The sequence below is a fragment of the Acomys minous genome (genome assembly GCF_964271855.1).
Source record: "Acomys minous genome assembly, chromosome: 1".
Classification (NCBI taxonomy): domain Eukaryota; kingdom Metazoa; phylum Chordata; class Mammalia; order Rodentia; family Muridae; genus Acomys; species Acomys minous.
The window spans coordinates 171542327-171552730 of NC_140483.1; the positions used below are offsets into that span (position 1 = coordinate 171542327).

The following is a 10404-nucleotide window of genomic DNA, read 5'->3' on the forward strand; positions in this document are numbered from 1 at the left end:
AGCCTTCAGTGACACCCCTTCCCCAATGAGGCTATACCTAACCCAACAAAGCTGTACCTCCTAATCTTTTCCAAACAGTTCCACTAACTAGGGACCAAGCATTTAAGCATCTGAACCTATGGGGATATGTCTCATTCAAACCATCAGATTCTTATTAATATGGTCTTAGACATGACTCAACATTTCAGAAAACAGATTGAATAATAAATATATTCACTACAAATGTTAAGAATAAGGTAAGCATGATCTCCCCCTTGTTGATCAGGTCTTAAGTCCAATTAAAGAGTTGCTGGTTCCAAGCAAGCTACGTGTGCCACTACTATACCCTTATGGCTATTGTGCTGTTCTGGTTATTGATATAGTTCACAGGTATCGTAGCTGCATAGGACTGTTGGTTACCTCCCTCTTTTGGAACCTTGCATGGTGCCTTCTGGTATGAGAAACTTAGCTAATCATGTTAACATTGCTAATCATGGTTATAGGAGGAGACTCTACAACCACTAATTTACTAAACCAGTATAATCCCTAAAAATAATATATAAACATTAGGCCTTCTATCCACAAAAAAAATTTAAATAAAAACTCCCCATCAAGGAAACTGCTCTTTTCAACACAGAGGGACCACTGCAGAAAACCACAACCAACCAAAATGCAGAGTTGTAGAACACAGTCTCAGAGGATCAACTTACCAAACACCCCACACCTGAAGCTCAGGGACCATTGTGGAAAGGGGGATGGGAATATTTTACAGGTCTGCAGATCAGGAAGCTGTGAGATGGTGTCTCCTAGTATCATCAGACGCTGCAGCCACAAAGCCCCACAAACATGACAGCTCAAACGTGAGCTAAAAAAGATGACAGCAATAATTGTGCCAAATTGGATGGAGAAAATACCATAAAGCTTCAATCCTACTCAAAGAACTACAAGCAACCGAGGAAAGATGGAAGCTGGAGTGTGGTCTTCGCCAGGGAAGGGCACACCAATTGGCTGTCCAGTGCCGAACAATCAGGCCTGAAACATTTGTACAAGTAGTATTATACAGACCAAACAGATTATATTTAGGAGCAGCACAGCAGAATTACAGATCAACGTCATTTATGAACATAGATGCAAAAATTCCAAGTAAAATATTTTAAGTATTTTAAGTATTCAAGAACACATCAAAAAGATTAATCATCATATATGTATGCACACACACACACATGCACTAACAATTGGTGAAAAAAGAGGTCATAAATTTACAGGAGAGTGGGGAGGTGTATAAGGGAAGCTTTGGAAGAAAGGAAGGGAAAGAAGAAACTCTGTAATTAAAGTCTAATCTCAAAATGTAAAAAAAAAAAATTAAATCAGAGAAGTGAGGAGGAGGAGAAAAGAAGGAGAAAGAGAAAGAGGAGTAGGAATAGGAGGAGAAGAGAAGAAGAAAAGAAGAGGAAATGGAAGGAGGAAGATAGGGAAGAGAAGAAGAAGGAGAAGAAGAAGAAGAAGAAGAAGAAGAAGAAGAAGAAGAAGAAGAAGAAGAAGAAGAAGAAGAAGAAGAAGATGATGATGATGAAGAAGAAATTCAAGTTGTCCCTTTAAGCCCAGGCAAGAGCCACAGATCTGAGCTCTTGGGACAGGCCTAGCTGGTAGCCATATTTGTGTGCTTCTGCAGAAACTCTGCCTGGCCCCTTTCATGCTTCCTTTCTAACCTAGATCAAGCTGGGAGTCCTTTGTTCATGCTTCCTTTCTAACCTAGATCAAGCTGGTAGCGGCACAGGGCACTTGCTTACGTCTCACCCAAGCAGTTTTACATTATCTTTAAGACTACATTGGACCCCACATTACACTAGCTGTTGGTGGATTGAAGTTACTACTGTCTCCAATCAATACTCAACACCGACCTGCTCACTCTTTCCTGACCTGAAATGAACAGAATTTTGGAAATAGCAAATTGATAATCAAACTTCTACCTAAAACAGGTAGGTTAGAATCACATATCAGACATACAGTCACCCAACAAAATCTATCACAAAACTACAATATGGAAAACCAAGACAATGCACTCCCTCCAAAGACCTCCAGTCCTATATAAATGTTCTCCAACGGGAATTATTTCAATGAAACTAAGGATATAGAATTTAAAAGAAGATATATAAGATGATTAAATAGTGTGTGGAATTCAGAGATGATATAACACTCACGAACTTAAAGAGCACAGAAATAAAATCCTAATTTAAGTGGAAGAAAACAATCAAAAGCTAATGAAATCACAAAGAAATTGTCAAATTCCTTCATGTATATGATATATATTGCCTACAAAAATCAAATAAAAATGACCCAATTTAAACAAACCTATAAGCCTTAGTGAAATAGAAGGAGTAATAAAAATATCTCCAAGAACAACAACAAAAAAATCCCAGACCCAGATAGATTCAGTGCACAATTCTACCACACTTTTAAATACCCTGTAATTTATTCAGCAAAGCAGAACCTGAAGAAATATTCCCAAATTCTTTTTACAAAGTCACTACTGCCATTATTTATTTGATACCAAAACTATACAAAGACCCAACAAAACAATGAAACTTACAGACCAATATAATTTGTGAACATAGATGCAAAAATTCTCAATAAAATATTAACAAATGAATTTAAGAGCAAGCAAAAACACTATCAAGTAGACTCATCCTAGAATGCAGGGATGGTGCAACATATATAAATAGGTAAATGTAATCAATCACAAAAACAGGCTGAAAGAAAAACCACATGATCTGTCGATTGGATTCAAAAAAATGCCTTTAGAAAACTGTAACATCTTTTTATGATAAAAGTCTTGGCTGGGCTCAGTAGCACTTGCTTGTAATCTGAGTACTTGAGGAGGCAGAGACAAGTGGATCTCTGTGAGTTTGAGGTCAGCCTGGCCTACCAAGCAAGTCCAGGACAGCCGAGACTACACATAGAATCCCAGTCTCAAAAAAGAAAAAAAAAGTCCAGGAGAGATTAGGGATATGAGGAACATACCGAAAAATAATAAAAGCAATTTAGCAGCAAGCCCACAGACAGCATCAACCTAAATAGAGAGAAATTCAGAATGTTTTTATTTGAGTCAGGAAATCAAGACAAAGATTTCCACTCTCACCACACCTATTCAATATTAAGTAGGGAGATAGATGAAAGAGAAGGGTAAAGAAGGGACTATTGAGAGGCACAAAACACACTTAAGTTCGCTTGAAAAACTATATAGAAACCTATTACTATAGCAGCTTCCTGCAGTATATACATATTAATCTTGCTGAACCATTAGCCAAAGTGGTTTAATGGAAATTCCCAAACTTCATAAGCTATTGCCAGGCCAGTTGTTTATTCTCCCAAACCTGATGGTAATGTTAGATACTAGTCTAGTTTGTTACAAAAAAGAATACTTCCTAGGTTAAGCTGTTAGTAAATAGCCAAAATCAAGCAGCGTTTGCCTACTCTTGTATGCTATAGATAAATAGATGGTCTTCAAAAGCCCCAGAGACCTGCAGATTATGACAAGTTTGATTGTTTGACTGTTAAACTCAATTACTCAATTATCCTAAACAGTGTGTAATAGCAGCTTTCAAAAGGGCTAGAATTTCATATTGCAGTTTTGAATGAGTTGCATTGGCACAATACCTTATAAAGGACTTGAAACAAATAACATTATAAATATCAAATATAATTTTAAATTTGGACCCATAGACAAATAATCTAAACCAATGTAAACCTTAATTTTGTATCAATATACAATAATCTATATTGAGATAAAAATATTTAAGAATAGTAATAGCTCTAAAGTTTAAGAGTAGATTCAATAATCAACCATTTTATCCTATTATTTCTCCACTTGCTCTTTTTTCTTTTTAACCCTTCTCCCCCCACATAAGAAATAAAGAAAAATAGAGAAAAAAAAAAGAAAGATAAAAACCCTCATATATCTCCTTTTCTCCCTGACCAAACCCATAACAATTTGCAACCAACCCCCTTTTAACAATGACAAACATTTATGAACATCCATCATTCAATGCATGAACAAAACTCTCCCACCCCACCTCTCAAGAATGAGGTCATAGTGTTCTGTTAAAATTGCTTCGGGGAAGTGTTTTCTTTTTGGGAGCTTCCCAAAAAATTGGAAAAATGGTCAAGTCTTAAGAAAACTAATTGTAACATTTGTTGCCCATGTTCTAAATGCTGTGAAAATTCAGGCTTAAATAAAGTCCTGATTGGAACAGCCTGAAAGGCTAGGCCAATTTGGATCAGCAGCTTTCTTTGAAGATGTCCTGGAAGCAACCTGAAAAAAAAAAAAACAATAATTGAGGCAGCCTGAGATTGGATCAAGCAGGATGCTGGGATAAGCATGTGAGTGTCTCAGCATCCTTCAGGATGAATCCTGTCAGAGTCACTCCCAATTTCACTGATGTCTGCTCCTCTTGTCCTATAAACATATAAACGTCTACAGTAATATACATTTTAAATAAACACATATATGGAAGGTGTAGTGTACACAATTTAGCTGAAAAATGATTTTTTTTGTTCCTTGTTTGAGTAGGAGAAAGGTATCAGTCTTTGTTGAAAATGATTGTTTTCTTTATGTGCATGTGAAAGGCATCTATCTGTCTTTCTGTATAAGCCAGTATGAATTGCATACCAAACTGTAATACCACATTTTATTTATGCTATATGAAAGGATGGCATAATAAGTCCTGAGGATTATCTAGCCAATACGATTTGTTGACTATGCAGAAATATGTTTCATGTCTCAGCCAGTTGCAGAGCTGTTCCCATGTAGCAGGATCAGCAACACAAGTCACATGTTTTGTTGGTCCTCTTTATTTCCTTCCTTATATCTGTGGCCTGGATATTCAGGAGCTGCATCTCTCCCATCCCCCACCCCCGTCAAATCTGATCTTTATTAATTTAGATGGAATCCAAAGCCTCTCCTTTCCTGTTGAGACAAACATAAATCCTCTTTCCCAACATAACACACTTCCCCTCCTCCATTTTGAAGTTAAGATAAGTATAGACTGATTTAATTTAGCAGTTCCTTTTGTACCCACCTCTGCTCCATTCTGATCTCTCTCACAGAGGATGCATAAAACTACAATCATCACTGAACATCCAACTAGTTTCATGTTGACAGTCAAAACAAAGTTGTATGGGATCCAAATGTGCTCTTCTATAGTGTTTTCAACTTTAACATGCAAATTTTTCTTCTTAAAAATCTTTTTATTTCTTTCCTTCCTTTTTAGGTGTTAATTATTATTCTTAAACCATCTTTTCTGTGACTGTCTAAATCTATTTTTCTCATTGTCTAAACATATTGTTCTTGTTCAGAGGTTTCATTCTGGTTTTGTGTCCCTGTTTTTGCTGAGCTTTGCCCCTGCTTTTTCATTTACATGGAATGGGTGGTTCTGCCATTCATCACAGACATTGTAGCTTCTGTGATTTGAGACCTATTACTTGGCTGGTATATGTCCCTCCATCTTCTTTGTTGTTGAACTATATGGATTTTTTTCTTCCTTTAGTGTCTACTCATGTACACAAGACAATACTACCCATTCCTCTTTCACTGGTTTTAAACTTTTAATATTTATTTTTGTACCTAAGGTTCTCTAAACTCAGTTGCCTAGAAACTGTCAGCTTCAGCATACATTACTTGCCCTAGAGTCTCAGTCATCTTGAGGCTCTGGGAAGGGTTGGGCTCAGGCAGTGGCTCCTCAGGCAAGCAGATGTTGTGGTTGGTGTACTCCAGGCCACAGCCCAAGGGCGCTACTCTCAATCGTCCATAAGTTGTGCCACACACGCTGGCTTCTGTTCACATTGGTGGAAGATAGTATGTGCTCTGGGTCTCTGTTTCTGTTGCCTGTAGTCTCGATTGACCCACCTCTGGATCTGGCCACAGCAGGCAGCATAAGGTTGCACTTCTGCATGCCGTGAGAAGCCTGCCTGGGTTTCTCTTGTTCCCATCTAACTCAGTTGGTAGACCATGAGACTCTTAATCTCAGGGTCAGGGTTTGTGCTCCACACTGGGTGCCATTATGTTGCTGAGTATTTATTAAACTCTACAGTGCTGTTCTATGACCTGGATAGCCTCCAAATAATTAAGACAGTGATTGATAAATTTATTTACACAGCTTAAGCCCCACCCACCTCTATTCTGCCCAGCTACAGGCTCCAGACTTTCTTTATTAGCCAATCAGCGATAACAAGGCGGGCAAAGTTTATACAACTTCACTTGGTGTACATAAAAATGTGCTCATCCGGACAGCAACCAGGTCTTGGGGACCAGCATTTAGAATTTGAGTACACAGCAGCACCAGACCAACCATCAACAAGACTGGGTCAATGGACAGTATATGTCATTAGGGAATTGGGAATGGTAGGATTGGAACTAGTTTCTGGAATTCACCTGACTCCATCTAGGCACAGAATAAGCATCCTATGTAAGATCTGGAGGCTAAATGTCTGTAATTTAATTATAGAGTGTATATTTGAAAACATCTGATGAAAAGTAATAACTGATTTGTTAAATAATAAAGTAATTTTCTCTTCCTGAATTGCCATACTATGTTAAAGCCATCCATATTAAGAATCTAAATACTCTACAGTTCCTCTGTTCCCTAAGTGTGGGAACATACCACTTGCAAACCTGGTTGCTGTTATTTTGAAGTTTTATTCACAGATGTCTATTAGTTTCTACAATGATCTTATGGGGACCATGAAGCTAAAGTGATCATACGAAGAATTCCCACATCCTTAAATGCTTAACAGTGAGTTTTAAAAAATAAAATGTGGAAAATGAAAACCGTTTTAAGAATCAAGTGTTGAGAGGGAACAGATCATAACTCAGGGAGTGTGTAAAAGGAATTCGAGACTCCTGGCTTGCAAAGCTCACTTGGGGAGAGCTTTTTGTGCCCCTGGAACTCTGAGACCTGATACCTTCCTAGGAACTGAGTGTAAACAGGAAACTTGATCTCAGGTTCTGAGTGTACACTTTACTATACTGGCACAATTACCCAAAAATATATCTAGAGGACACATATAACAAGGGCCACATTCTGTATAGACTGTCCCATCACAGCAGCCCAAAGGGGTGGATATACTAATTCTCTCTTTGTTAGTCAGGTGAGATCAAATACAGAACTCTCCCCAAATTCTCACTTGAAACCTACCGGAAGCAGAGATACGTGCTTAACCTCTTATTGGTCTCTGGGCTGCGGGTCTGGGCACATTAATTTCTTGGACTATGATCCACCTATGATAGCTACTAGCCACATGGAGTGTTTTCAGTATAACTTAAGAAATATGGAGTAAATTAAAACCTTACTTTCACCAGCATGTTTCAAGGACTTGAGGATTATCCTATAAAACAGATACCATGTTACTGAAGGAAATTTCTTTTGGAGCTTCTAGCTTTCCCTGGAAGATCCTATCAACTTTCTCTTCTCTCTGCCTGTGTTCTAAACCAGAATGGAGCCCACAGAGAATACCATTATCTGTGATGAATCTTTTCACTCCCTGGGAGTGGGCATCTATCCTCCCATCCAGAGAAAGATGTTTCCATGCCTGCGTCTCAAAACAGAGCTGCTCTAATAATAATAAAAAAAATGATTAGGAATGAAAAGTTAGAAGTTGTTATCGACTTGAAATGTGGAACGCACTGTGAGTAAACGCGGACTTTTCAGCAACCTGTCTGCATGATCTTTGACAAATGAGGAAGGAAAGCCAGTCGGATTATTATGAGGAATATTTTATGGTGCTGATGCTATTCTGGCACCACATGAAGTACTGATGAAGTTGCACTAGGGAATGCTGCTATGTACAGTTCTGCATATAGCGCTGTCAAAGGACATTCAAAGAACACACATCAGAGAACAATCAAAATGACTCAAGTGCTAAGTCATGACAAGGAATTAGCCAGGCTTGGCCCAAGTCCTACAGACGAAAGATGTTACAGAGTACTACAGAGGCAAATGAGATCCAGAAGGGAGCAGGACAGGTTATTGCCAATAATGTCCTCATCGTGGCAGTTAGGGGTTTTGTTAGTTAAGGTGCAAACTACTGGTCAGAAGACTAAGAGTTAAAAGGTTAGGCAGAGTATCCCAATCCAATGATAAATATAGTAAAATTATTATCATCCTCATCACTATACAACAACAATGATATAAAATAATAATAATAATAATAATAATAATAATAATAATAATAATAACAACAACAACAACAACAACAACAACAACAACAATAATAATAATAATCCAGGGCTAAGAACAATGTGTACTGTGGAAGCCCAGCTCAAAAAGGGAACACCTTTTGGGACAGGACTAGATATAGTTTTTGTGATATTTTAGCAAAATATGTGACTACTTTCTGACTGTGTCCTAAAACCTTGCCTGGGGCTAAATTTAAAAATAATTTTTTAAAATGTACGGTGGTGGTGGTGCATGCCTTTAACCCCAGCACTCAGGAAGCAGAGGCTAGGGGATCTCTGAGTTTGAGACCAGCCTGGACTACAGAGCTAGATCTAGGATAGCCAGGGCTACACAGAGAAACCTGTCCCCGAAAACAAACAAACAAACAAACAAACAAACAAACAAAGGAATTGGCTCATTTCTTTTATGCAGAAGATTTCAAGACAGCTTAATATTGATGCTGTTGTGTGGTTCTTATTAGTAATAAGTTATACAGACCTATGATGAAAAAGAGCAAGAGTTACAGTAAGAACTAGGAAACATACCGTTTGGAAAGGAAATTGACAACTTCAGTGGACATTCCAGTGTGGCCAGGGGAAATCTCACAGGCTTTACCCCTAAATTGAAAAGCTATAGACAACTGAAGACTCCTGAAAGAGGGAGAACAAGTCTTCTCTGAGGATGAGCCTCCTGAGTGGTTATTCAATACCAAGTGGTCAGCTATAAGACACACACACACACACACACACACACACACACACACACACACACACGTGTGTGTATATATATGAGCAACACTAAATGAACTCAATAGGCTGTATTTACATATGAGAGGACAGGAAAGATGTTGTAAGGGAGAAAGAGAAGAGAAAATGCTGTAGATATTATACATATATGAAGTTAAAAAATAAGATTAAAACAATTTTCTCATTATTTAATGAATTTGTGAAAAATTTAGTTTTTAAAAGTGACAAAAGATTACTTACTTTCAATCTTCCAAGGAATATCCTAATTTAAATTATCAATATGTTACATCTAACCTCTTAAAGCCAAAGGTAACGGTAGACACCTCAAATTTGGGTTAAGTCTTCTGTCCAAATTATACCAAAGCCATCCATCTCTAATAACAGTACGATTTGTGATAGCTTACACATTATGTCATAATGTTTGTTGATGAATTTGAAATCTAAGGTGTTGGAAATTCATTACACATTATTGGTAGTGTAATAAGGAAATGGAAAACACTACAGTGAATCATTCCAGAGCTCATATCCATTTCTAAACATGAATAAAGAACAAGATTTTGTTATCCATAAATAAAAAGTAGAAAGTATGTTATGACTATAAAATCCTGATTTCTAACAAGTCTGAGTCCTTGTTTCTTTTAAAGCTATTAATATTTGATCCATAAAAAGATATTTATTAAAAGAATGTTTCAAAATATGATACTGCTACTTAATTTCCTCTATAATGTGGCTTTCAATTTATCTTCTGAAAATAATTCTTCTGTGATACCAATGTAAGTGCCCATGGAAAGAGCTGTGTTAATTTGGATACTAAGGCTCGGCCTCCCCTGGAATTGTAGGTGCTCACTCCACATAGGACAATATCTGTGAGAGCAAACATGACAAAAAGTTAGAAGATACAATTTTTTAAACTCTCCAAATGTAAATCAGATATTTCATAAGCTCAAATAACTGTAATAACAGGGGAATATATACTTAATCTACTCATTTAAAGGTATGTGCATTTTGGTTGTTAAGATGCATATTTCCTTCATGTGTTACCCTTACTCTATTAAGTCAAGTAATACTCTTGGTTATTTTAATTTATATAAAAGTTACATCACCTACAGAAAACAACATTTTTAAATGGATTTATTCATATTACATCTCAATGGTTATCCCATCCTTGTATCCTCCCATTTCTCCCTTCCTCCCATTTTCCCCTTACTCCCCTCCCCTATGACTGTGACTGATGGAGACTTCCTCCCCCTTTATATGCTCATAGGGTATCAAGTCTCTTCTTGGTAGCCTGCTATCCTTCCTCTGAGTGCCACCAGGTCTCCCCATCCAGGGGTCATGGTAAAATATGGGGCACTAGAGTTTGTGTGAAAGTCAGACCCCACTCTCCACTCAACTGTGGAGAATGTCCTGTCCATTGGCTAGATCTGGGTAGGGGTTTGAAGTTTACTACCTGTATTGTTCTTGGC

The 10404-nt window shown here is 37.5% G+C and overlaps 1 long non-coding RNA gene across 1 annotated transcript; it reads right to left on the bottom strand.

Moving 5' to 3' along the window:
* Positions 1 to 931: 931 nt before the first annotated feature.
* LOC311595141 lies at positions 932 to 7557 on the bottom strand. The gene is made up of 3 exons (XR_014778324.1): positions 7491 to 7557; positions 3001 to 3049; positions 932 to 1011 (listed from the first exon to the last, which is right to left on the bottom strand). It is a non-coding gene; the product is annotated as an uncharacterized lncRNA (long non-coding RNA).
* Positions 7558 to 10404: the final 2847 nt, after the last annotated feature.